This window comes from Pongo abelii, chromosome 3 (assembly GCF_028885655.2).
Source record: "Pongo abelii isolate AG06213 chromosome 3, NHGRI_mPonAbe1-v2.0_pri, whole genome shotgun sequence".
Lineage (NCBI taxonomy): Eukaryota > Metazoa > Chordata > Mammalia > Primates > Hominidae > Pongo > Pongo abelii.
The window spans coordinates 164,912,133-164,938,750 of record NC_071988.2 but is presented as its reverse complement, the minus strand read 5'-3'; the positions used below and the strand labels follow the sequence as shown (position 1 = coordinate 164,938,750).

At 38.0% G+C, this 26,618-nt stretch overlaps 1 long non-coding RNA gene across 1 annotated transcript in view; it reads left to right on the top strand.

Annotated features, from left to right (window-relative positions):
• Positions 1-6,025: 6,025 nt before the first annotated feature.
• LOC129059090 (uncharacterized) overlaps positions 6,026-26,618 on the top strand; it is a 45,145-nt gene continuing 24,552 nt past the window's right edge. Inside the window, exons 1-2 of the long non-coding RNA XR_008524787.2 lie at positions 6,026-6,266; positions 25,027-25,183. This is a non-coding gene — a long non-coding RNA (uncharacterized LOC129059090). The remainder of the gene's footprint in view (positions 6,267-25,026; positions 25,184-26,618) is intronic.

Here is a 26,618-nt window from a genome sequence, read left to right as displayed (position 1 = left end):
AATTAGATACTGATGCCTCAGACTAGGGGCAATATATAACAAATTAGAGTTTATTCCTATGATAAAATGAGAAAGTACACATAAAGTACCTAGCATCATGCTTGCATATAGAAAGGGCTTCATAAATATTTTATAATTATAACAACTTTGTGCTCTTCGCAATGTAATCTAAACTTACTCTTCCAGCTTACGTGTTCCAAAGCCTTCCCACCATACCTTCTATTCTAACAGGACAAAATAAGATGTATCAATTTTTCTGCTGTAGTGCTTTTATTTATGTTGTTTTCTTTCCTGAAATGTTGCCCTCCTTTCTTGTCATTGTTTATTTCTGCATTTGAAATCCTATCAATTACAGGTCCTTCTCAAAGGCCATCCTCATGAAAGTTTATTTTCCTAAGTGAATAATTTTTGGTCCAAACTGATAAAACTGTTTCCTTCTATAATACCATAATGCCTTGTCTATAACTCTCAGATGACAAGCAATGTAGAATGTATGGTAATACAATTATTTGGGTACTTCTCTCATTATTTTCTGGATTATAAAGCTTCTGAGGGCAGAACTTGCTTCTAATTAATTCTGCATCTTTGTAGAGCTGAACACAGTAAATTACCCAATACTTGCACTTGAAATAAGTTTGGATTTAATTTCTCTCATCTTCTCCAAATGTGCTAAGATAATGATAGGCTGCTACAGCAAAAAGACCTGGCCCCAATGAGATAGAAGTTAATGGCCTTGAGGGAGGCATGGGTCCAGGGGAGGTAGAGCACTCTGCTCCCTCCACAAGCTTACCCGGGACCCTGTGTGCTCTGTCTTTGTTTATCAGTCATTTCTTTGGTTGTTGCCTCATCTGTATGGTTGAAGCTAGCTTATCTGCCTCTTGTTTTCAATACGACTTGTGGGGAGAGAAAGAGGAAGTGGAAGAAAAGCAATTCCCTTGTAAGGAAGCACCACAGATGTTACACAAAAGACTTTTATTCACATTCCTGTAATGAGGGTTTTGTCACATGGCTTCATTGAGCTACAAGGAAGTCTGGGGCATGCAGTTTCCAGATGAGCATGTAGTCGTCTCCCTAAATACACAGGACATTTCTATTTCCCAAAAGAAGACTTGGAGAGTGAAAATTCAGGGACAATTAGCAGTCTTTGCCATACCTTCTTGTGAAATGATTTGCCATGTTAATATGTTATTTTTACTTTCATTATCTTCTTATAAAAAGAGCACTTAAAGATTGAATCAGTCTGAATAACTGGGGTTTTTTTTTTGATAGATGAATAGGTATTCATTAAGGCACAAACACTTTTTACTTGGCTCTTCTCAACAGAAATTGTTCAAAATGTATTGCCTCTTCAGTTAAATTACTGAAAATAATAATTTAACTTTTAAAATCATTTCTTGGATATTCAGGATCCTCTTTATAAACATTAACTATTTTACTGAGTTGAAGTGATGTCCTTGGACATGATGCTTCAAGTTCCTCTTTATAAACTTTCACTACTCTATTGCGATGTAATAAACTGATGCCCTTGGACACTCAGCAGGCATTTGTTCCTATACTCAATGTCCCCAGTTCTTTTACCTATTTTAAAATAATACCTCCCCTGCCTCCATGAAACTTTTAGTGGATACTAATGGCTTGTGTCAGTGCAATTTGCCTACAGAAACCCTTCTCTCTCTTTTTTCTTGCCTTTTATAATGTTTTATGAGCTTAGAAATTAAACAAACACCATGTGCGTGGCTCGGTTTTATGTGTTGTACATATTTTAACTCATTTTACTCTCATAACAACCCTATATGAATTATTATTATTTTCCCCATCTCATGAGTGATCTAACAGAGCATTGAGTTTAATTAACTTGCCCAAAGTCACAGAGTTTGTAAATAGCAGAGTCAGCATTCAACTCAGTCGAACTCCAGAGCCTGCATTGCACTGCCTTTAGGCTTCTTAGAATTCTGTCCTAACTAAAAATAAACAGATTCTGAAAGAGAGTGAGGGACATTCTTATATAAATGGCACTTTTAGCCTTCCAAGCATTTTCTCCTTGCTCTATTGCATACAGATTGACTCACAAGATAGACAAGCTTCATGTAGGTGAGGTGTTTTGGCCACTTTGGTTGTTTGGGCAGTTATGTTAGAAAGCAGTGAGAGCTTGTTCTATGCTATGAAAAGAAGAAGAATTATAAAGCAGGTGTTCAAAGGTAAAATGAAGTATTTCTTTTTTTCTACATTTGATATCACTGTCATTGGAAGATGATTTATTCTTTTTCTCACAGTGGCCAAACAGCAGTTTGCTTAATGGCTTCTGATTTGAAACCCACAGACTACTGTTTCACATATTGATTGTTTGCACCATCAGGAGAGAAAGTTTCAGGGGAAGAAAAAAAAAGTCTAGGGACTGTCACCAGTGTTTTTCTTTGCTGCTATAATATAGAAACCAGTTTCCAAACATGACTGATTCAAAGGAAAAAGGATTGTCTCTTGGTTGAGGAAAAAGGTGTCTACCTAATGTACAAAGTTGGTACTCTGGAAGGAAATATGCATTTGAAAAATGCAATGTAAAATATATGGCAATGCTTCTAACCTGAAGTAAAATGTGACACAGAGCATCTTAGAGTAAGAACATACTAGCTGGGAACACTGCCAAAAACCAAAGAAGAAAAAAAAAAGTTCTGTAAATGCTGACAGTAGAGTAGACGCTAAGATTGTTATAACCTCCACAAGATTGATATTTTTCAAATGGCTTCAAGGCTTTGCTAGGTTATTTTGATAACTAACATCAGGTTTTGGAGTGTGTCTTGGGTGTTTACTTATTTTTCTGATTTAAAAACAACCCAGAGCATTTTCTTTATAGCAGAGGTGAATATAACTGATTGAAAAATTAAGAATTCTCATCTCTTAGCTATCTCTGTCAGTGGTTTTATTATGAGACAGCAGCACATTTTGGAGGTCCACAGTTTGGTTTATTACAAAACAAGTATGATGGTAGAACTCCTGCACCTCATTAGCCTGTCAAAATGAGTAGTTACATTTATTTTTTCATATAACAACACATATAATTATAGGTTATAAAACTTGGACTGAATCATATAAAGGAAATAAAGTAGCCTCTATGGTATCAAAATGAGATGAAGGGTATAGTAGTCTAGTGGTAAGAAATTTTATATTTTCGAACTTGATATCATCAGACATGAATATTTCAACTTCAAACCATTAGACATCCCTATCTCCTTCTATTGCTTCCCACCTCACTCAGCTATGAGAACGTAAGTGTACCTTGATCAACACAGAGTCTCTTGAAAAGAAAAAGGACAATATTGAAGTTAATTCTTAGCCTATTGCCAAAATGTCTTTCAGCTAATACAGATTTTTTTTTTATACTTAATGCAATATGTGCCAGTGCCTATTTTCAAGCCTGGGCTAATAGCTTCAGAGTATTTAAACCTTTTTTAGAGATTACATCACTATTTTTAATGGGTGTAAGAAGAGATTGACCAAGATCAAAGTCAAATTGCTTGAGTTCTTATTAGAATTTTAAGTTGGTTTATTTAGCAATGTATATTGCACAATCTTGAGCACTTGATTTTATAACTTTGGTTTGATCTTTCGGATGGGATCATTGTTCCTTTGATCTGATCATCTGTATCAAATTACCTGTCAGAGGATGAGGTCATGCTTCAGCTGCTACATTCCTTTACAGGAAGGCTAAGTGCTTTCATTACAATATGTGATCATGAATATAAACCCAGATGCTAGCTGTTGCCTTGTGCTCTGGCTTTTGCGTTCATGATTTTTGTCTCAGTTTTCACCCCATGTAAGCCTAGATTTTAAAATCCATAATTTCACTACATTGCAAGAACAAAAGTACCTACTTACAACACACTTTAATAAATTTCCTAGAACTGATTGGAAATTTTGAAGTCACAGAGGTGAGTGCATTGTCATGGTCCTGCTTGCTTCATTTTACCTTTATTTCTTTCTGTGTCTCACTCTTTTTCTCTTATTTTACCTTGGAAATATCCAAACTCTGTCTTTCTATTATGTAGAATAATTCGCCCTCTCCTTCCAAGCTTTCACTGGCTGATGTCTAGGTCCTGGGGAGTTTAACTTTTACTCCAAGGACCACTCATAATATTTTTCCAGCAAAGAGAGCCTTTGTCCTTAGAAGAATGACGGGGTCAGCTATTCCAACTTTTAAACATCCTATTGTGGGTTCAGTAACTTTATTAATTTCTTTCTTCTTACATCTCTCTCTTCTCATTTCTTCTTCTTCCCTTTTCCTTTCATTATGACCCTCTCAGCCTCCATTCCCTTCTTTCTTTTTTCTTTTTTTCCTTCCTACTTTGTGCACCTAATATATACTAGATATTCTTTTAGGCATAGAGATAAGGAGGATGTATAAGACATGTCTTCACTTTCAAGAAGCATCAGCATAGAAGAGGAGATGAAAAATATACAATGTGGGAGGCAGAGAGGGAGGAGGAGGATTTAAAAGTCATTTTCATGGTTGCTAACGGTCATTTCAGGATTGCTTTGATGGAGATGCTATCAAGAGAAAACATGAGAGAAGGAGAAAGATTTAGGCAGAAATGATAAAGTTGGCTTTCAACATGTTAAAATTTTATGTATCTTCAAGACAACTAAGAGAGAAATTTAGTTTGGAGCTCAGGAAAGAGATTAAAGGTAGATTATAATTTTAGGAGTCACCAGTATATGTAGGTGAGATTCCCAGGGAGGAAAAAAGATAATAAAAGGAAAAAGGTACCCAAAAGGATAGAATCTTAAATAACACCATAGTTTACAGGTGGTCAGAAGAAGCAAAGGCACTAAAAGTAAAAGTAAACAGTAAAAGTTAAAAAAATTATGTGGAAACTAACCCAGACCGTTTCTAAACTCTTGCCTTCCTTGTATGACGTTGAGACCATGGACACCATGGATACAAAGGGAGTGATTTGCAAGGTAGGATGAGAACAGAGAATTGTACCTTAGAGGATGGACGTGGTTGTTCAAGAAGGAGGGAGTAATTGACAGTGTATAATGTTTCAGAACACTGAGTTCACTGAAGACTGAAAAGGGACGACTGAGTGAGCCTTAGCTCCTATTTGACCTATTGTTGTTGTAGATCATTTCTTCTTTCATTTCCAGTGGAGATGGAGGGCGGATGGTTACTATCTCTTGCTTTTCTTGCCGATGATTTCTTCATTGTTTCCTAGTCAGCTTCATTCTTTAAGTTTTGTGAGCCTTCTCAGAAATATATTCATTGCTTACTTCTCTGAAATCCCCATTGCATCTTTATCTCGAAAGAGTCTCACTAGTTGAATTGAACCTAATGCTCCATTTAACCTCTCTATGCTTTTATTAATTCATTTCTAAATAGCATTTGCTTAGAAGTATGCTGAACTCCTGGATTATACTCAACTTTTTGTGCCCTGTGATCTCTTGTGATCTTTTGTTTACATTTCTACATAGGCCCCAATGTTAGTATAACATAAGAACAACTTGTTTCAAATACTATTACAGAAAACATGAGTTTTTTGTTTTGTTTTATTTTGGCTGGCATGTGGAGGGATAGAGACTGAGTAAATATAGTTGAAAAGACAAGATAAAGACAATTACTAAAAAGATTTTTCAGTTAGCAGAACTCACACTGAAGGGTTCTAAAAGCATAATCAGTAATCAGTAGTCTTTTCAAATTGGTTATCATAAATTGGCTTCTCAGTCCTGCAAGGGCACAAGAAGTTGAAGAGATTAAATGCTTAGAGAGAGCAGAACATTGTTTTATCTTAAGTGATAAATTTCTTTGCATCTGACATCTCACAAAAAGTGATTTTATTCTGCTGTTTTCTATAAAATATGTGAATGGTTTTGTGATCATTTTACATTATTTTATTACTTTTATAAGGATCCTTGCAATAAATTTCAGTGTATTTTTTACAAGGAGAACAAAAAGATAAAATTGCAATGGAGCTGAAATAATTCTTCTTACATCTGAACATTCATGTATATGAGTTTATGTAAAACTTTGTGAGCACAACTCTAAAGATTTATTTATTTATTCCATCCTTTTTTTGGAATAAGGAAGGAATATATAGTATATTCCATATTCTTGTTAAAGTTGGGTGCCGAGGTTTCTATGATCAAGACTCTAGTCCAACTCTTAAACAAGTCAGCAGTGTTGGAGAAGAAGTTGCTGGTTATCCTGGCCCCAAGTCTTCAGGACCTTGAAGTTTTCCTTTAGACCCACCCATCTGAAGAAGATGCAATTGGTGGTAAGTCTTTAATCCAGAAGAGTTTTTCAGGCAGGTAGGTATGAAATGCTGGGTTTTTAAAAAATCATTTTATTATAATATTTTTCAAACATACAGCACAGTTAAAAGGACTTTACATTGAAAAAATATACAATCACAGCATAATTCTATCCTTTATATTGTCCTATAGGTGCTTTATCACTTAGGTATCTATGTATTCCCTTATTCATTAATCCATTTTATCTTTTTGATGCATGTCAGTGTAAGTTTCAGATGTCAGTGCAGTTCCCCCTAACTATTTCAGTATGCATCTAATTCACTAGGATTCAATATCGGGTTGTTGTTTTACTTTTTAATTTCATTTCTTTTTTTTAAAATTGAGAAAGAGTCTTACTCTGTTGCTCAGACTGGAGTGTAGTGGTGCAATCACGGCTTACTGCAATCTTCACTTCCCTGGCTCAAGTGATCTTCCCGGCTCTACCTCCCAAGTAGGTGGGACCACAGATGTGCACTGCCATGCCTGGCTAATTTTTTGTATTATTGGTGGAGACAAGGTTCCACCGTGTTGCCCAGTCTGGTCCCAAACTCCTGAGCTCAAGTGGTCCACCTTCCTTGTCCTCCCAAAGTGCTGAGATTATAGGCATGAGTCTCTGTGCCCAGCCTGTTTTTATTACACAAAATATATAACTAAAATGTACAAGTATTACCAACACCCTCACCAAGTTTTGACCAATCCATACACTCGTTGAAAGCAAACCCATATCAAGATACAGAACATTACCACACCCAAGAAAATTTCCTCAGGACCCTCTCCATACAGACCCTACTTCTATCCCCAGAAGAAAATACTCTAATTTTTTCTACTATAGATTAGTTTTTCCTATTTTAGAATGTCATATGAATGTAGTACAAAAATATGTAGTCTTTTGTGTCTGGCTTTTTTCCACTTAGTATTATATAATGCTTTTGAGATCCACCAAATTTGTTCCATGTATCTGTAGTTTATTCCTTTTCATTAGTGAATAATATTCCATTATAGGGATATACCACAGGTTTCTTATTTATTCTTCTATTGATGGGCCAGGACTTTTCCAATTTGGGGTCATTATAAATAAGATTTCTATGAATGTTATTGTATAAGTCTTTGTTTGTATAGAGAAATGGCATTCTCAGAGCTGGTGATGGTTGAAGTCACAGCCTGACTTGAAGGCCAGGTTGCCAGGAATATCTAGTGGGTGTCACAGTCTGTCCAGAATTGGTGGGTTCTTAGTCTCAGTGACTTCAAGAATGAAGCCACAGACCCTCGAGGTGAGTGTTACAGTTCTTAAAGATGGTGTGTCCGGAGTTTGTTCCTTCTGATGTTCGGACGTGTTCAGTTTCTTCCTTCTGGTGGGTTCGTGGTCTCGCTGGCTTCAAGAGTGGCGCTGCAGACCTTTGCAGTGAGTGTTACAGCTCTCAAGGCGGCGCCTCTGGAGTCCTTCGTTCCTCCCATCCAGAGTTGTTCATTCCTCCCAGTGGGTTCGTGGTCTCGCTGGCCTCAGGAGTGAAGCTGCAGACCTTCACGGTGAGTGTTACAGCTCATAAAGGCAGTGCGAACCCAAAGAGTGAGCAGCAGCAAGATTCATTGCAAAGATCAAAAGAACAAAGCTTCCACAGTGTGAAAGGGGACCCCAGCAGGTTGCCGCTATTGGCTCAGCCAGCCTGCTTTTGTTCCCTTATCTGACCCCACTCACATCCTGCTGATTGGTCCATCTTACAGAGAGCTGATTGGCCCATTTTACAGAGAGCCGATTGGTCCGTTTTGACAGAGTGCTGACTGGTGCATTTACAATCCTTTAGCTAGACATAAAAGTTCTCCAAGTCCCCACTAGATGAGCCAGACACAGAGTGCTGATTGGTGTATTTACAATCCTTTAGCTAGACATAAAGGTTCTCCAAGTCCCCACCCGACTCAGGAGCCCAGCTGGCTTAGCCTAGTGGATTGGGCCTGGGGCCGTGGGCGGAGCTGCCCGCCAGTCCCCCGCCCTGCGCCTACACTCCTCAGCCCTTGGGTGGTTGATGGGACCAGGGGCCGCAGAGCAGGGGGTGGTGCCCGTTGGGGAGGCTTGGGCGTGCAGGAGCCCACCGCGGGGGGCTCGGGCATGACAGGCTGCAGGTCCTGAGCCCTGCCCCCCAGGGAGGTGGCTGAGGCCCTGTGAGAATTCAAGCACGTGGCACAGGCAGGCCGGCAGTGCTAGGGGTGGCAGTGCACCCTTCACAGCTGCTGGCCCGGGTGCTAAGCCCCTCAGTGCCCTGGCCGGGCCCGCCGAGCCCACGCCCACCTGGAACTCACTCTGGCCTGCGAGCGCCAGTAGCCCTGGTTCCCGCCTGTGCTTCTCCCTCCACACCTCCCTGCAAGCAGAGGGAGCTGGCTCTGGCCTCGGCGAGCCCAGAGAGGGACTTCCACAGTGCAAAGGCGGGCTGAAGGGCTCCTCAAGCTCAGCCAGAGTGGACACCAAGGCCAAGAAGGCACCGAGAGCGAGTGAGGGCTGCTAGCACGTTGTCACCTCTCAACAGTCCCTTAGAAACGATGAATTTAGTAATACAGGGTATGGGGGATAGGGTGGGAAGAAGATTTGCTATGCTGCTATTGATAGCAGAAGCCGTGGATATTGGTAATTAAAAATGAAACATATCAAAGAAAGGCAGTGTAACTGATACCTACCTTTTTTTGGAAGTAAAACCTATAACCTTTCTATCATTCATTCATTCAATGCATATTTTTTGATGGCCTACTAATTCCCAGACTGTGTTCCAGGGGCTAGGGGTACATCAGTGAACAAAATAGCAAAAAATCCCTCATAGAGCTTACATTTTGATTTGTGGAGACAGAAAATGAAGAAAATAAATAGGCAATTAGTTAACATGTTATAAGACAGTATTATGGGGAAAATAATTCATGCTGTGGGTGAAGTTGTAAAGGGAGGGTCTCATGAAGAAGACAGCATTTGAGCAAATTTGTTTTTTAAGAAGGTAAGAGAATACACCATGTAGAAATGTGGGGTAAAAGTGTCCCAGGCAGAGGGGCAAGAGCTTGGTGGGTGCATTGCAGGAGTAGCAAGGAGATGACAAGTGAGGCTGAAATGAAGGGAATGAAGCACAGAACCATCGATGAAAGCAGAAAGGTAGAAGAGATACAGACCTTGCAGGGGGCTTGTCTGCTGTTTTAAGGACTTTGGGATTTATTCAAAGTCAGCTATTTATTCTGCAGAGCCACTGAAGGAATGATGAGATTGATTAGACATTTCTAAGATGGGTCATTCTGACTTTTGGTTGGGAATGAACTGAAGGGAGGCAAGAGTGAGTGGAGAGATCAATTGAAAAGATTCTTCACTAGTAAAGGCTATAGATGACTGCAGCTTGGCAAATTTATTTAAACTCTGAGCCTCAGTTTCCTTACCTATAAAATTGGACTAATAACAGCATTGACCTCATAGGGCTGTGAGTATTCGGTGTGAGGGTAAGGTGCAGCCATAATGCAAACTGCCTATCATAGTGCCTTTCCTATGGTGAGCACTCAACAAGGCTTCACTGTTTTGATATTATCATTGACTCAGGCTTCTGCAGGGGCTGAGATTGCTGCAAGAACAGTATGATAATTAATATGACAATGTTCTTTTATGTTGGCTGAATTGAGAGTGAAATAACATATTCAGAAGAAAATCTTTTTATGTTGAGTTGGAGTGTGTGTGTGTGTGTATGTATGTATGAGATACTGGTATTTCATGTGGGAGGGTGTTTAGATTTTATAGTTAGGTCTGATTATACCTAAATTTGAGCATGAGTAGAACCTTTCCTATGGCTAACGGTACAAGAATGTTGGGTGTAGTACAGATAGAAGGGGACAAAACGGAAGCTACAATGGGAAAAAGACAGCTCGGGATTCTTTTGGGGAAAGACTATAGTGTGTTTGTGTCTGACTTGGTAGTTCGTGTGTGTTTCCTAATCCTGTACAAGTTTTATTCATGTTTATGGTGAATGAATTTGCAATTGTGATTTATCTTTGCCCCTTGATACTTTTTGAAGTTTTGTCTCTGTATTTTAAAAGAATCTTTTCTTGCTTCAGTTATATCTAGTGGCTTATCTCAGCGAATATTTGCCCAACTGTCTCTGAAGAATTATTGTAACTCTACTCAAGCACAAAAGTTTCCCAGAAAACAAACAATAATGAACCTGACTAGGTATTATGTTGGGGCTCCTTCAGAAGTAATGGGCTAGACAATCTCAGAGGTATAATATTTATAAGACCATGATTCAATAGAAATTAACTAAGTGTTTAAAATAATAAATATTTTATGTCTAAGACAAATTGGATTTTAAAAGTCATCTAGACTATAGAATTGAAGTAAATAGTAAGACAGTTCACTCTTTGCTGCGAGAGTATGAGAGTAATGTGAAGATATCAGGAAAAATGAAATAGGTAGACAGGAAAAATTACTCATCAGGCTTAACTCTTCCTGAATTGCAGTTATAGGAATTAATTAATAATTAAGATGATCAAACCAATAGGAACATACACTTAAAGCAATTTTATAGGTATGTATTTAATTTACCACAAATTTAGGAGTTTAAAAATATGATTTTATTTTCCTACAACTGAAATTAATTTCTGCCCTGTTCTATTCTGCCTACTGGCACAAATTTAACCATTGTCACTTTAAGATAAACTTAGTCATTTCAAGAACTTCTCAAACCATACAGGATTTTTCCCTTTCCATTCTCCCCAAGAAGGTGTGTGTGTATACATATACATATACATATACATATGGTTTATTTATCCATCCTGGTACCAAAATCACACTGAACTAACTCTAACTCTTCAATCCTCTTCTGATTTGAAACTTTTTGATTGACCTATTTATTTTTATAGTCTTTGTCAATTTTTATTGATGTATAGCATACATATAGAAAAGTGTACTCTCTCTCTCTGTATATATAATACTTATACACACACACACACACACACACACACACACACACACACACACTGGGAGCTTCCTCCAGTGCTTAGCGCCAGAGGGCAGGGCATCTACTCCTCAACCATCAACTGTCCGTGCTGGCATCTGTTGTCACACCTTCCATCGGCTGATTTAGTTGTTGATATCCATTCTCATGCAAAAGCTAAAATCTGACCTTTCTGTTCTTTAAAAACTGTAATTCCTCTAGTGATGCAAAGGATGTTACTGACTCAGTATGAAGCATGTCTGTAAGAAGGCTGGCATCACTTTCATTCTTCCTTGTACATGAATGCTATTTCCTCTGTAAGTGATAGCCTATTTCATACTTCTCCCCTTAAATCTGGGCTGGCTTAGTTGACTCGCTGGACCAAAAGAAAGGGCAATAGTGGTGTTATAAGACTTCCAAGGCTAGATCATAGGAAGTATTGCAGCTTTTGTGTGGATCTCTTGGAATGCTCACTTCTGGAACACTGGCAATCCTGAGCTGCTATATAAGGAGTCCAGATACTCTGAGACTGCCATTCTGGAGAAGCCACAGGTGGTTATCCTGATTAACAGTCGCAGCTGAACCCAGGCAGCCTTGCAGTTATTCCAGCCGAGACATTAGACATATAAGTGAAGCTGTCTTGGACCCCATGGATAAATCCATTCACAAACTGTGTAACATCAAGTTACAGCTACTAACACTGTGGAGCATGAAGAATGCTCAGCTAAGCCTGCCCAAATTCCTGGCCCACAAAATCATAAGAGTTAATAAATTAGTTGTTTTAAGCCTCTAAACTTTGGGGGCAGTTTGTTATGTAGCAAAAAACACGAGGTGGGCAGCACCTTAATTTATATCTCAGATTTTAATTCTACTACCTAGTCAATACAGTCAAGTTGATAATGTAGCATTGATTTCACATTCTTTTGAGCATTGGGACCCATTGTCAGGGAAGTGGTCTTTTCCCCAGAGAACAAGGTTCACTCTGTAACTCTGTACTTAATCATTGTCTGCTGCTTTCATGTGTCACCGCTTGCAGACTTTCCAGAAAGCCTTTCTTAGGAAACCTTCACCAGAGTTCTTCTTGAGTTAGTATCCATTCTCTCTGCTTTGCATCCACTCCCTCAGTTTCTCTGTATGTTTTGATTATTTTGCCTAGTATTGTTATCTCTTTTCTTCTGTTTGTTTGGGCTCTGAAGTTTTCCAAGTCATGGACTAGTATCATAAATCAAATGACCCTACAAGTGTGCTTCTGATATTGGACACTCTATTCTGTTTCATAGGTTTATTTGCCCATTCTGGTGCCAAAATCACACTAAACTAACTCTAACTCTTCAATCCTCTTCTGATTTGAAACTTTTTGATTAACCTACTTATTTGTATCATCTTTGTCAGTTTTTACTGACATATAGAATACATCTAGAAAAGTGCACAAATCTTAAGTGTATAGCTCTATAAATTTTCAAAATAAACACACTTTTGTAACTACCATACAGATTAAAAATAGAATATTTAATAGTACCTGGAAAGCTTCCTTTTGCCACACTTCCACTCAGTACCCCACTGTATTTAGCATTTTAACTTTTATAACCATAAATCAGTTTTGACTCCTCTGAACCTTATGTAAATAAACTCATGCAGTATGTATTCTTTCATGTTTGGATTCTTCCATTGATCTTCCTGTTTGTGATATTTGTCTGTGTTGTACATGTGGTAATTATTCATTTATTTTAATTATTGTATAGTATCCCATTGCATGAATATATTACAATTATTAATACATACCATTATTAACAAACATTCAAATCCTTTACAGGTCTTGACTATTAAGTATAGCCAAATATGAATATTCAAGAGTATAAATAATCGAGTACATGACATTTGTACACGTTTTTGTCTGATATGTATTTTGATGTAGAATTGAAAGACCATAGGATATGTGTACATTCATCTTTGGTAGACACTCTAAAGCCATTTTCAATTTTCAGAAGAAGTTGTGCCAATTTACACACTTACCACCAGAGTATGAGAGTTTTTGTTGTATCATAGTCTGACCACTGTTTGGTTTAGTTTTTTGGTTTTTTTTTTAACTGTTAACTACTCTGGTGTATTTGTAGCGATTTTTTTATTTTGACTTTAACATTTATTTTACTGAAAGAATAATGATGCTAAACACCTATTGATTTGTTTATAACCATTTGATATCCTTTCTGTGAAGTACCTGTTTAAATCTTTTTTCCATTAATTGAGTTGTCTATATGTTTTTTATTGATTTATAGGAGTTCCTTATATATTATGGAGTGGAGTTCATTCTTTGGATATATGGTTGCAAATATACTCTCACACTTTACAGCTTGCTTTTTTACTCTCTTGATGGTAATTTTGGTGAGCAGAAGCTCTTAATTTTAGTGAAGTTAATTTATCACTCTTTTTCTTTATAGTTAGTGCTTTTATGCGTCCTATCCAAAAAATCTTTGCCTACGGTAAAGTCATTGTGTTAGTTTTCTATTGTTGCCAGATAAACTCAGCAACTTAAATAATATGATCTCACTGTCTCTATGTGTCAGAGTCTGAGGATGAATTAGCTGCTCAGGGCCTCACAAGGCTGAAATTAAGTGTTGGCTGGGCTGTATTCTCATCTGGAGACTTGACTGTGAAGAATCTACTTCTAAGTTAATTCAGGTTTTGGCAAAATTAATTTTTCTGTGACTGTATGAATGGATTTTTGCTGGCTTTCGGATGGTGGCTAACCTCAGGTGATGGAGGCCACTTGTAATTCTGGAGGCAGCTTGCACTTCTTCATCATGGAGACTTCTTCAATCAATCTTCTTACGTCATCAAGTCAAAAAGGAAAGTCCCTTTTTTGAGGAGGCTCCAGTCCTTCTTTTAAAGACCTTCACTTGAGTAAGTCAGACCATGTGGGATAATGTCTCTTTTGATAATAACTCCAAGTTAGTTATTATTTGAGGCTTTAATTACATTTGAAATTTCTTCACCTTTGCCATGTTCTATTAGTTAGAAGCAAGTCGCAGCAAAGGGGATGGGACTATATATGATGTGAACACCAGGAAACAGGAATTGAGGGGGCCCTGTAAGGGTCATGTCCACAGTCTGGAAGATTTTTTAAATGTTTTAGAAGTTTTACTGTTTTACATTTCACATTCAGTCTTAAAATATATTTGGAGTTGATTTTTATGTGAGGTAGGAATTAAGACTCATTTTTATATCATGTAGATTAACAAAAGACTCAGTAAAATTTATATGTCATACATCAAGTAAATATTTATGTTTGCTTCTTTTTCTGGATACTGGTTTTTGTTCATTGGTCTGTTTATATCTCCTGCAAGAAAATCGTGATTTCTTATTACTGAGGTTTATAATATGTCTGGATGTCTGGGTAGTGTAAACACTCCAAATTTATTCTTTAAGTTGTTTTAACTATTCTTTGTTTTTAGGATTTCCACATAAATCATAGAATAAGCATGTCAAGTTCTATAAAAACTTCTTGTGAATTTTTTTGGTATTCCATTAAATTTACAGATCAATCTGAAAGGAATTGTTAACTTTCAAAATTGAGCCTTTCAGTTCTTGGAAGCATTTGCTCTCTCTCTCTCTCTCTCCCCCTCATCTTTTAAAATTTATCTTAGTAATGTTTTATCGTTTTCTGTATAGAAGTCTTACTTATTTTTCATTAGGTTTATTTCTCTAGGAAGTGAACCAGTGGTTCTCTATGAGATTGGAGGTTTTCATTGCTCTCAGAAGAGCACATTTTTGAAGCATGAGGTAGTATTGAAAAAAAACACAGCTTTGCTAAATTCTTTAGTCAGAACCTTAAAATATAATCTCATTAATATAAATTGTGAATGCTCAGAAAACTAGAGACTCCAATATTCACATATATGCAGACTCAATTCCAAACCAAATCTAATAGCGGTGACACTGACAATAAGATATATATTCCTACGTATTTTATTTTGAATTCTGTTTATGTGGTGAATCACATTTACTGATTTGCATTTGTTGAACCAACCTTGCATCCCCAGAATGAAGCCTAATTTATTGTGGGGAATTAACTGATTGATGTGCTGTTGGATTTGGTTTGCTAGTATTTTGCTGTGGATTTTTGTGTCTATGTTCATCAGGTATATTGGCTGGTAGTTTTTGTGTGTGTGTGTGTGTGTGTGTGTGTGTGTGTGTGTGTGTCTTTGCCAGATTTTGTTATCGATATGATGCTGGCTTCATGGGATGAGTTAGTGGGGCATCACTTCTAGATATTTTTTGGAATAGTGTTAGTGAGATTGGTACCATCTCTTCTTTGCAAGTCTGGTAGATTTTGGCTGTGAATTTATCTGTTCCAGGGCTTTATTTGGTTGGTAGTTTGTTTTATTAGTGACTTAATTTTGAAACTTTTTACTGGTCCATTCAGGGTTTCAGTTTCTTCCTAATTCAATCTTGGGAGGTTGTGTGTTTCCAGGAATTTAGCCATTTTCTCTAGATTATCTAGTTTGTGTGCAAAGGGGTGTCATTAATAGTCTCTGAGGATTTTTTTGCATTTTTGTGGGATCAGTTGTAATGCCACCTTTGTCATTTCTAATTATGCTTATTTGGACATTCTCTCTCTTTTTCTTTGTGAATCTAGCTATCCTGTTCACCCTTTCAAAGGATACAACTTTTCATTTTATTGATTATTTACATGAAGTTTTGATCTCAATTGCGTTTAGGTCTGCTTTGATTTTAGTTATGTCTTTTCTTCTGCTGGCTTTTGGGTTAGTTTGTTCTTGTTTTTCTAGTTCCTCTAGTTGAGATGTTAGATTGTTAATTTGAGATCTTTCTAACTTCTTGATGTGTTTAGCACTCTAAACTTTCCTCTTAACACTGTTTTTGCTGCACCCCAGAGATTTTGGTGTATTCTGTCTCTTCTTTCATTTATTTTAAAGAGTATTTGATCTCTGCCTTAATTTTGTTTACTCAACAGTCATTCAAGAGCAAGTTGTTTGGTTTTCACGTAATTGCGTGATTTTGCGAGAACTTCTTGGTATTAATTTCTATTTTTATTCCACAAGGTCTGAGAATATGCTTGATATGATTTCTATTTTTTAAATTTATTGAGACTTGCTTTATGGCTGAGCATGTGGTTGATCTTAGAGTATATTTCATGTGCAGATGAGAAGAGCTTACATTCTGTAGTTGTTGGGTGGAGTGTCCTGTAGATGTCTATTAGGTCCAATTGGTCAAGTGTCAAATTTAAGTTCAGAATTTCTTTGTTAGTTTTCTGCCTGGATGATCTGTCTAATGCTGTCAGTGGGGTGTTTAAGCCTCCCACTACTGTTGTGTGGTTTTCTAAGTCTTTCCATAGGTCTACAAGTACTTGTTTTATGAATCTTGTTGCTCCAGTGTTGAATACATGTATATTTAGGATAGTTAAGTCTTATTGTTGGACTGAACCCTCTATCATTATGCAGTGACCTTCTTTTACCTTTTTTGTTGTTGTTGGTTTAAAGTCTGATTTATATGATGTAAGAATAATGACACTCGCCTTTTTTTCTTTTCTTTTTGTGTGATAGATCTTTTTCCATCCCTTTACTTTGAGCTTATGGGTTTATTACATTTGAGATGGGTCTGTTGAAGATAGCAGAAGGTTGGGTCTTATTTTCTTAATCGAACTTGCCACTCTGCCTTTTAAGTAGGATGTTTAGGTCTTTCACTTTCAAGATTAATTAATTTGTGAGGTTTTGATCCTTCCATGCTATTGCTAGCTGGTTGCTTTGTGGTCTTGATTGTATAGTTTCTTTGTAGGGTCTGTGGGCTATGTTCTTTGTTTTTTTTTTCTTTTTGGAGGTGGAGTCTCACTCTGTCGCCCAGGCTGGAGTACAGTGGTGCGATCTTGGCTCACTGCAACCTCCACCTCCCAGGTTCAAGCAATTCTTCTGCCTCAGCCTCCTGAGTAGCTGGTATTACAGGTGCCCGCCACCACATTCTGCTAGTTTTTTGTATTTTTAGTAGAGACTGGGTTTCACCATGTTAGCCAGGCTGGTCTTGAACGCCTGACCTCAGGTGATCCACCTGTGTTGTCCTCCAAAAATGTTCGAATTACAGGCGTAAGCTACTACGCCCGGTCAGCTATGCTCTTTTGTGTGTTTTTATGGTAGCAGGTATTGTTCTTTTATTTCCATTGTTTGGAATTCCCTGAAGGATTTCTTCTAAGGCTGGTCTAGTGGTAATGAATTCCCTTAATGATTGCTTATCTGAAAAATGTTTTATTTCTCTTTCACATATGAAGCTTAGTTTGTTGGGACATTAAATTATTAGTTGGAATTTCTTTTTTTGTAAGAATGTTAAAAATAAGCCCTCAATGCTTTCTGGCTTGTAGAGTCTCTGCCAAGAAATCCACTGTTTGACTGAGGACGTTTTTCTTTCTTTATTATTATTATTTTTTTTCACGTGATCTGGCGCTTTTCTCTAGCTGCCTTTAGGAACTTTTCTTTTACATTGACATTGGAAAGTCTGATGACTATTTGTCTTGGGGAAGGTCATCTTGTATAGTATCTTGTAGAAGTTCTCTGAATTTCTTGAATTTGCATGTAAACCTCTAGTAATATTGGGGAAATTTTTGTGGATTAAATCCTCAGATATGTTTTCCAAGTTGGTTACTCTCTCTCTCTCTTTTTCTCCCAGAATACTAATGAGATGTAGGTTTGGTCCCTCTACATAATTCCATATTTCTCACAGATTTGTTCATTTTTAAGATCTTTTTTCTTTACCTTTTTCTAACTGGATTGATTTGAAGATCTGGTGTTTGAGCTCTGAAATCCTTTTTTCAGCTTGGCCTAAGCTTGTTGTTAAGGCTTCCAGTTGTATTTTGAAATTCCTGTAATGAAATTTTCAATTCCAGAAGTTCAGTTTGGTTCTTATGTTGTATTTCAGCTGTTGGACTGTTTTCCTGGCTTCCTTGGATTGTATTTCAACTTTCTCTTGAATCCCATTGAGCTTTCTTGCCATTTAGATTCTGAATTCCATATCTGTCATTGCAGGCATTTCAATCTGTTTAGGACCCATTGCTGGAGAGCTAGTGTAATCCTTTGGAGGTAAAGAAACACTCTAACTTTTTGAATTGCTGGAGTTCTTGTGCTGATTCTTTCTTATCTGAAGGGGCTGATATTCCTTTTTATTTTTGAAATTGCCGTCATTTGGAGAGGGATTTTTGTTTTTATATTCTTGTTTTTCCTCCTTCAGGGTTTGGCTGTGGTGTATGCTGTGTATAGTTGATTTGCAAATTTTCTGGGTGCTTTCAGAGGGCCAAGGCTCTGTTCAGGTCTCTTATCTTTGGATAGTTTCCTGCATTGCATTTCACGGGAATTGCAGGTTGAAGGAATTTACTTTTGTTTGGTGGTAGAATTCAGACTGTGATCTAGTAGATGGGCCAGCAGATAGGCTTTTACTCAGGCATGCACCTCTTTTCTATTTCAGTGTGTTTGCAATAGTGCTGTGCACAGAGGAGATGATGGTGGGGGCAGTGACTTCCTCACCAAGTCTGTTCCTGGGTCTTGGGGTATCTCCCTTTCAATTACTGGCTCTGCATCCACATTTCTTAAGTGGACTGCACCCCTTTTCCCTTAGGGGTGATCTGAGTGTAAAGTTAGGTCACCAGGAGACCTGAAGTACTCTGGGGACCTGCTGGGCCTCTGAGCTTCACAGAGTCAGAGTGGATTGTGGGGTATGTCTGTTGTTGGTCTGGTGATGCAGTGGGTCAGCAGGGAGGATCCCCAGGCAGAGTATTTGCGCTGCAGGTGTGCAGCTGTGTGGTGCCCATGGCTTAAAGTTTTTAGCCCAGCAGATGACTGTGGTCCCTACATGGCTCACACTCCCCTGACCAGATCTTCTTCCGTTATCTGTCCCTGGAGCAGGCCTGACCAGGTAAACTTGTCCAAAGCATTCTCTGTCCATATTGTTGGACTGTTCCAGGTGTTACAGGCCTTGGGGATCCCTGGGGCAGAAGCTGCAGCTGGCTAACCAGCTACACCCTTCCTGGACCAGGCTTGTTAAGGGAAGGATGCCCAGCTCCTGTGTCAGCACATGAACCTGATCCACATTCTTCTCAGTGTTCTGAGAGCGGGGGCTCCTCCTCTGCTCAAGTTCAGACCACACAGCTCAGCTTGAGACCCCTGTGAGGTGTGTTCGAATCCTGAGGTGTTGGGACTGGGCATGTGGTTTTGTCCTCTGGCCCCTCAGGGTTGAGTGTTGGCTGTGCTGGGGGGCTGAATTTCTCCCAGATTTGCTAGTCAAACACTCAGCCAGGACAGTGGAGATTTTGCTGTGGGCACTCCTGCAGGAGTGACCAGGTAGGCAATCTTGGTTGAGGGGCCAGTGGACAAGGGGTTGCATGGATCAGATGTGCCCTGGTCCTGTGGGACAGGCAGCCTTGTTATCTCCCAGCCTGGCAGTAGCAGGGGCAGCAGACGCCAGACCAAGATAGAGAGCCTTGGGGGCTGGGCTCCTATGGTTGCATTTTATTGCAGGGGCTCTGCGCGCAGCATAAAACCTTCTCAGTTCTGCACAGGTTCGAGCTTTGACTCTGCCTGATCTCTGAGCAGTTCCCCCTTCCAATTCAAATGTGTATGGGGATCATGGGATCTCTTGTAGCTAGCATCCCAGAGGTCCATGGTGGGAGTGTGGTGCCATGGAGTTCCTTCCTCATTCCTTCCTTAGGATCTGTTTAGGACCAGGAGCTGGTCCTGGTGCTCAGCATCTCCATGCAACCTTCCCAGTTTCCTCCCTCTTAAATTGCAGTGTCTGCATTGTCTGTCTATTGACTTTCCGTGTTTTCTCTCAAAAGATCTGTTTAAGTGTGATGGTTTACTCAATATTTTGGTGGTGAGGTGGTTCACAGCTGCATCTACTCTACCATCTTAGTTTCTCCTCAAACTTTTTTTGTAAAGGGCAAGCTAGTAAATATTTTAGGCTTTCTTGGCCATAAAGGAAATTTTATTTCAAGTCCTTTTGTAGCATGAAAATAATCATCAAAAATATTTAAAATGAACAGGCATAGCTATGTTTCAATAAAACTATACTCACAAAACAGGTACGGGCTGGATTTGACCCAAGGGCTATAGTTTGCTAGCCTCTTCGTCTTAGACATTGTTTAGAAAATACTGAAATCTGATTGCAGTCCATCTAATTATAGGTATAGAGTGACTAAATGGTAAACTTTCCAAGCCACTGCAACTAGGGAGTATGCTTAATGTCATTCCAAAAGTATAAATATATCCACATCTCTGCTCAGTTGTGCGATCACACTACCTGACCTGACCTGTAGTGTTTGCAGTCTACTGTAAAGGGGAAAGAATCTGGGTCAGAACAGAGGTCTTTCCTTTTTTTGTATTTTTAAATTTATATATCATAGTTGTACATATTTTGGGTGCATGTGATATTTTGATACATACAGACAATGCATAATGATCAAATTAGGGTAATTGGGATATTCATCACCTCAAACATTTATCTTTTCTTTGTGTTTAAAACATTGCAATTATAGAACAGAGATATTTCTTGGCCGTATTCCACCAAGGTTTTTCACTGATTTTTTAATGAAGAGGGAAAGGAAAAGGAGATACCTAATATATATACAAATTCACATGTAAATGTATATTAGCACATATACTTATGCTTGAATTAATATACAGTAAAAATTCCCCTACATATTACATATACTTTTATTTCATTTGTGTAAACTTTTCTAGAGCTAGTTCTTCTCTTTGAGTATAAATCTTTAATGTACTTATTATGTGTAATTTGACTTATTTGTGAATATAGACACTATTAATGAGTATAAATAATTTGAATTATAGGAATTTTGCTACACAATTTTTGGTGTGCAGTGTTTTAGTGTAAATACATACAGAGATACGAAGTTATGAACTCAGAAGCTATTGATGGGAGGATGGGTGCAGTGCCTCACACCTGTAATCCCAGCACTTTGGGAGGCCAAGGGGGGCAGATCACCTGAGGTCAGGAGTTCCAGACCAGCCTGGCCAACATGGTGAAACCCCATCTCTACTAAAAGTACAAAAATTAGCTGGGCATGGTGGTGCATGCCTGTAATCCCAGCTACTTGGGAGGCTGGGCAGGAGAATTGCTTGAACCCAGGAAATGGAGGTTACATTGAGCCAAGATCATGCCACTGCACTCCAGCCTGGGAGACAGAATGAAGCTCTGTCTCAAAAAAAAAAAAATTAATCATTTAAAACAGTATATATGTTTTAATTACAGATCATAAAAGATGAGTAATAGTGGTAGAGAAAATACTCCCTGAAGCTCAGATACACCCTTGGTAAATAGGATACAAATTTGAATATTTGGAATACATATTAAGATAAATAGATAGCCTATTATTTCCTAAGAATTTCTAAAACTTTTGGCTCTCATTTTTGTCCAAGGAAACACATGGTGCAGCCTGTATATGGTCTGGGTTTATTTAGTGAGCTAAGGAATCAGGGGAGCAATTTGTGATTTCTATTTTTGGGACTCATTATTTTAACTTAAGCACCTTCCTTGACATACTGATAAGAATTTTGCAAAACACGGGCCATTAATAATTACCATGGAAAAGAGGATTTGTAATCAAATCAATGTATCATTCTTTCGATACTATTTCCCTCGGTTTGAGACTCACCATGTTCATGAATATATTAAGTGTTTCAAGAAGTCTGGAAGTTAAGAAATACTTTCATGCTTAGCCAAGGTTTCTTTCAAACTTTTTGGATGATGAAGTAGTTTTTTTTCCCCGATAGAATAGAATACTTATATACTGAAGTGCTAGTGTTGCAAGGAAGAAAAAAAAAAAACCCTTGGGAAACAGATTTTTTTTGTTGCTTGTTTGTTTTGTTTTGTTTTGTTTTTTTGAGATGAAGTCTTGCTCTGTCACCCAGGCTGGAGTGCAGTGGCTTGATCTCAGCCCACTGCAACCTCTGCCTCCCAGGTTCGAGCGATTCCTCCTGCCTCAGCTTCCCGAGTAGCTGGGACTACAGGTGCCCGCCACCATGCCCGTCTAATTTTTGTACTTTTAGTAGAGACAGGGTTTCACCATGTTGGTTGACCACCAGGCTGGTCTCGAACTCCTGACTTCAAGTGATCCGCCCACCTTGGCCTCCCAAAGTGCTGGGATTACAGGTGTGAGCCACCACACCTGGCTAGAAGCAGCTGTTTTAATCCATAATTTATTGTCCTGTTGTTTTTCAGAACTTCCTTTTCTTGTTTCTGACATTTCCAATCAAGATAGCTGTATTATTTTTTCTATCATTTCTAATAGATTTCTGGAATTGGTTGTCTTTCTGAATAACTTGGAGAGAGAAATTTATTCTTCTCTATATGTTTACTCTTCCTTGGTTGAAAACATTATAGAAAAGTCATATGTTGTGTTTTTATCAGCAATATTAAAAAGTGTTTTGACAAATAAATTTATTCCAATAAGTATACTGATTAGTAGTGACTTAGTTGAGTACTATATAGTACTTTTTATGTCTATGGTTTTAAAATTTATACAAATAATCTGTGGTAATATTCTCATTACTAAAAAATAAAATAACTAAGACATTTTTAGAATAAATATAAATTTTCCACTCACTAAAGATAATCTCTGTTATCAGTTTGCATTCTTTGGGGCCTTATAAAGTGCATTTAAAATATTTACTTTATGGCTTTTGAGTTTTATGATGTATGTAGAAATGTTTCCCTCTTCCTATGGTTTTAAATAAAATAATCATATACTTTGTCCTTAAACAAGGTTATCAGAAAGTCTGGAAACACAAGTAAGTATGCATAATAAATGGATTATTGATATTGTATTATAATGGATATGTTTCATGACATTGCATGATATGTTCAATGTGTTGTCACTCTTTAGTGCCACGTAGTTCAATGCATTATAAACTTGCAACTAATGTGTTTCATTGACATTATATTTCCATCAGTCCCTGAACATGCATGTGTGATGTGCTGATTTGTGTCTCTGATTTTCCTGAATAAACCTATCCCTTTGGCATATCTTAGAAGATATTATCAAAGCAGTTCAGTTTGTCTGTCATCTATCTATCTCCAAACTTATGACTATGTTGTACTTTTGTAGAAAAACTTTTTAAGACATTTTTTTCTGTAATCCACCTACAATTCAATTTTGTACATAGTGTGAAGATAGAATCTGCATTTACTTTTTTTTCCCCAAATGGTCAGTTGTTTTTATACCTTATATGGAGCATTCCACATAGAATCTATTTACAGGTAGAAGATAAAGGTTTATTAATCATCCACAAAGAGAAGAAAGTTGAAGATGTGAAGGCAGATGAGATGTTGGGGAAGAAAGTAGATATAGAGAAGGACCAAACATGTATCTTGAACCTTAGGACATATTTATCTTTAGAGAAAGGGAGCAAGAAAAGGAGTCATGCATGAAGTAGACAGAAAATTCAGGGAAGTTTCAAGATGAGGTCAGGGCAGCAGTAACTAGTGGAGAAGAAAGAATTTGTTGTGAAATGGGTAAAACAAAACATTTGATACATCCCTTATGCAGTTAATTGAATTCTGTGGTACAGTGTGGAATAACTGGATTTTAGATTATCTACAATGTATTCCATTGTTTCTGTCCGTGGACACAGATAATTTTGAGTTAACTGTAGACATAGTCTGTCTCTGGGTAATAAAGTCAAATTTTCTAAACAACAGATTTTAAAATGTTATTTTATTAAATTTTTATTTTTATGATGCAGTCAAAAATATTTTCAATGAAAACCAAGTGAACATACTATGATACAATGTCTATAAAAGGGCTTTCAATCTAAACAATCTATAAACATAAAAGATGTGATGTGTATATGTAACTCAGTTAAAGTATGTGGCATATTTGGCCAGGCCTCTTAGTATCACCATGTTTGTCAGCACCACAATATGCGATACAAGACATTTAAAGCTTGCTAATTCTATGTTTTTGTAAGCTAGTATTTCTGTCATCTCTTTGTGCCTCACTTTTTCCCACTTCTGTCTTCAAAAAGAGATTGAGAGAGGTAGTGAATGTATCCAGGTTTAGTTTGGACATACTGTTTGATCAGCCTGTAGCCATGCCTCAAAAGTGATTATCACTGTATAAATACACAGCAACACAGAACCACACTAGCCTTTACCAGCTGCCCTGGAAAGCAGCCAGTGTGCAAACAGTGCCGTGTGTGCCTCTTTGCCTGGTTGCACACTGGCTGAGGATGGATGCTCAGGACTCTGGAGCAGCTGCTTGGTGATAAGATGGGTGAAAAAAACCTCCACAGAGGCATTCACCGAGAAGCCCATCCGGAAATGTTGACATGACACCCAGGGGCTGCCATTAGTGATGAATGAGGGGTGTTGTCAGTGAGCTGACATGGCACATGGCATGTGACAGGGGTGTCTCATTTTGATTCAAGGTATTGAGCAGCCTGTGAGGCTAGGAAAATCAGCAACAGTGACAGGCCCTGCCTTGGTATGTGCAGTCAGAAAGCTGGGTTTGACCAGTGAAACTCTCTGTTTGGAGTAGGTTGCAGTTTCTTTAAAAGCTACATCCATAAATGTGGAAAGCAGCATTGCCAGAATCATTAACATCATATGTGAAAGAAAATGATGCACATCCATAAATCATACTAATGAATGCCAGTTAATAGTGATGTGCTGGATGCTGTGTTCCATAAAAGTCTTTCAGTCATTCTCTATCTGCTTATCCTTATTTATTTTCCTCATTGCTTCATTTTTGCCAGATATTTTATTATATGTGTTTATTTTGTTATAGGTTATTTCCTTCCAATCTCATCCCAAATGGAGGTTGCAGCAGGGTGGAGTCTTTGGACAATCTTGTTTACTGCTGCATCCCCAGTGTCAAGAATGCTGCCTGAACATAGAAAGTCTTCAATATGTATTTGCTGAAATAAAAGTAAAAATTCAGTCCGGTAAGTTTCTAGTGATCTCTCAGAATATTAGGGAGGTTCAAAACATCAATTTAGAATAAGAAATATGTTCATTTAATGAAATGTTTTTCTTCAAAGAGATTCCTAAATAGCTGAGTTTTATAGTATTCAAAATGTGTAATGCTGTATTTTTTTTGTAAATAGCTGTTTCTAATGGATTTATTAGTTAGCATTACAAATTTCACCAGTCAACTAATTGTTTTTCATGCACATTGCCACATAACAGGTTTTGACTAGATTTTCCTTTTCCCGTTTCCATTCCTCCCATCTTGCCCTGAAGAGAATGTTGTCACAACACAAAAACTATTCCAACTCACTGTCGATACGTTGATTGTAGGAAAAAAAATTATGTACTTGTTTTCATAGATTAGGTTTGTTTATATGCAAAAGGAGAGTGGAGAAATTTGAGTTTTTCTAGGTAGAGAAAACAGAATATTTGTAATTATGTTGTGGGGAGTGGTTGAGCTCTTGGCTTAGAGGTGTCCAAGCAGAGATGGTCTAAATTCTATTAGGGAAAGTGAGGCTGAGGACTGCTTCCAAGCCAGCCTGGGATTCAGTATTATCTGGGGCACACTAATAATCAGGCAAACACCACCCCCAGCCCTGCAACAGAATGAAACAAAATAAAACAAAAACAGATTACAAACCCCGTATTAGTCAGGGTCTTCAGAGAAACAAAACCAGTAGGATGCATAGAGATATACACAAAAGAGACCTATTATGAGGGATTAGCTCACTCAGTGATGGAAGCTGAGAAATCCCACAATCTTTTGTCTTCAAGCTGGAGGCCCGGGAAAGCCTGTGGTATAGTTCCAGTCCGGGCCCCAAAACCCGAGAGCCTGGGGATCCAGTGATATAGGTCCTGGTCTGAGTCTGAAGGCCCAAAAACCAGGGGCTCTGATGTCACAGGACAGGAGTAGATGGATGATGTCTTCGCTAAAGAAAAGAGAGCAAATCTGTCCTTCCTCTGCCATTTTTTTCTATTTGGACCCTCCATGGGTTGGATGATGCCCACTGCATTGGTGAGGGTGATCTTTACTCAGTCCACCAATGCAAATGTAATCTCTTCAAGAAACACCCTTGCAGACACACCTAGAAATACTGTTTTACCAGCTAACTGGGTATCCTTTAGCCAAGTTAAGTTGACATAAAATTAACCATCACAGCCCCTAGAGGTTCTTCTAATTCAGTATGTCTGGGGAAGAAGCACTGGACTCAATATAAAAACAGAAATAATGCACCAGGTGATTTTAATGAACATAAAATATTAGGAACCACATAAGCTGGAATTGAAATTTCAGGTAGAAAGTTGGACTGGATCAGGTTTTCTCAGATATTACCTGAGAGCACTTGTAATCATTTAGTCAAGGCTTTTTGCACTGAGAATTCTAATTCAGATTCTAGAGTTTGAATTCAA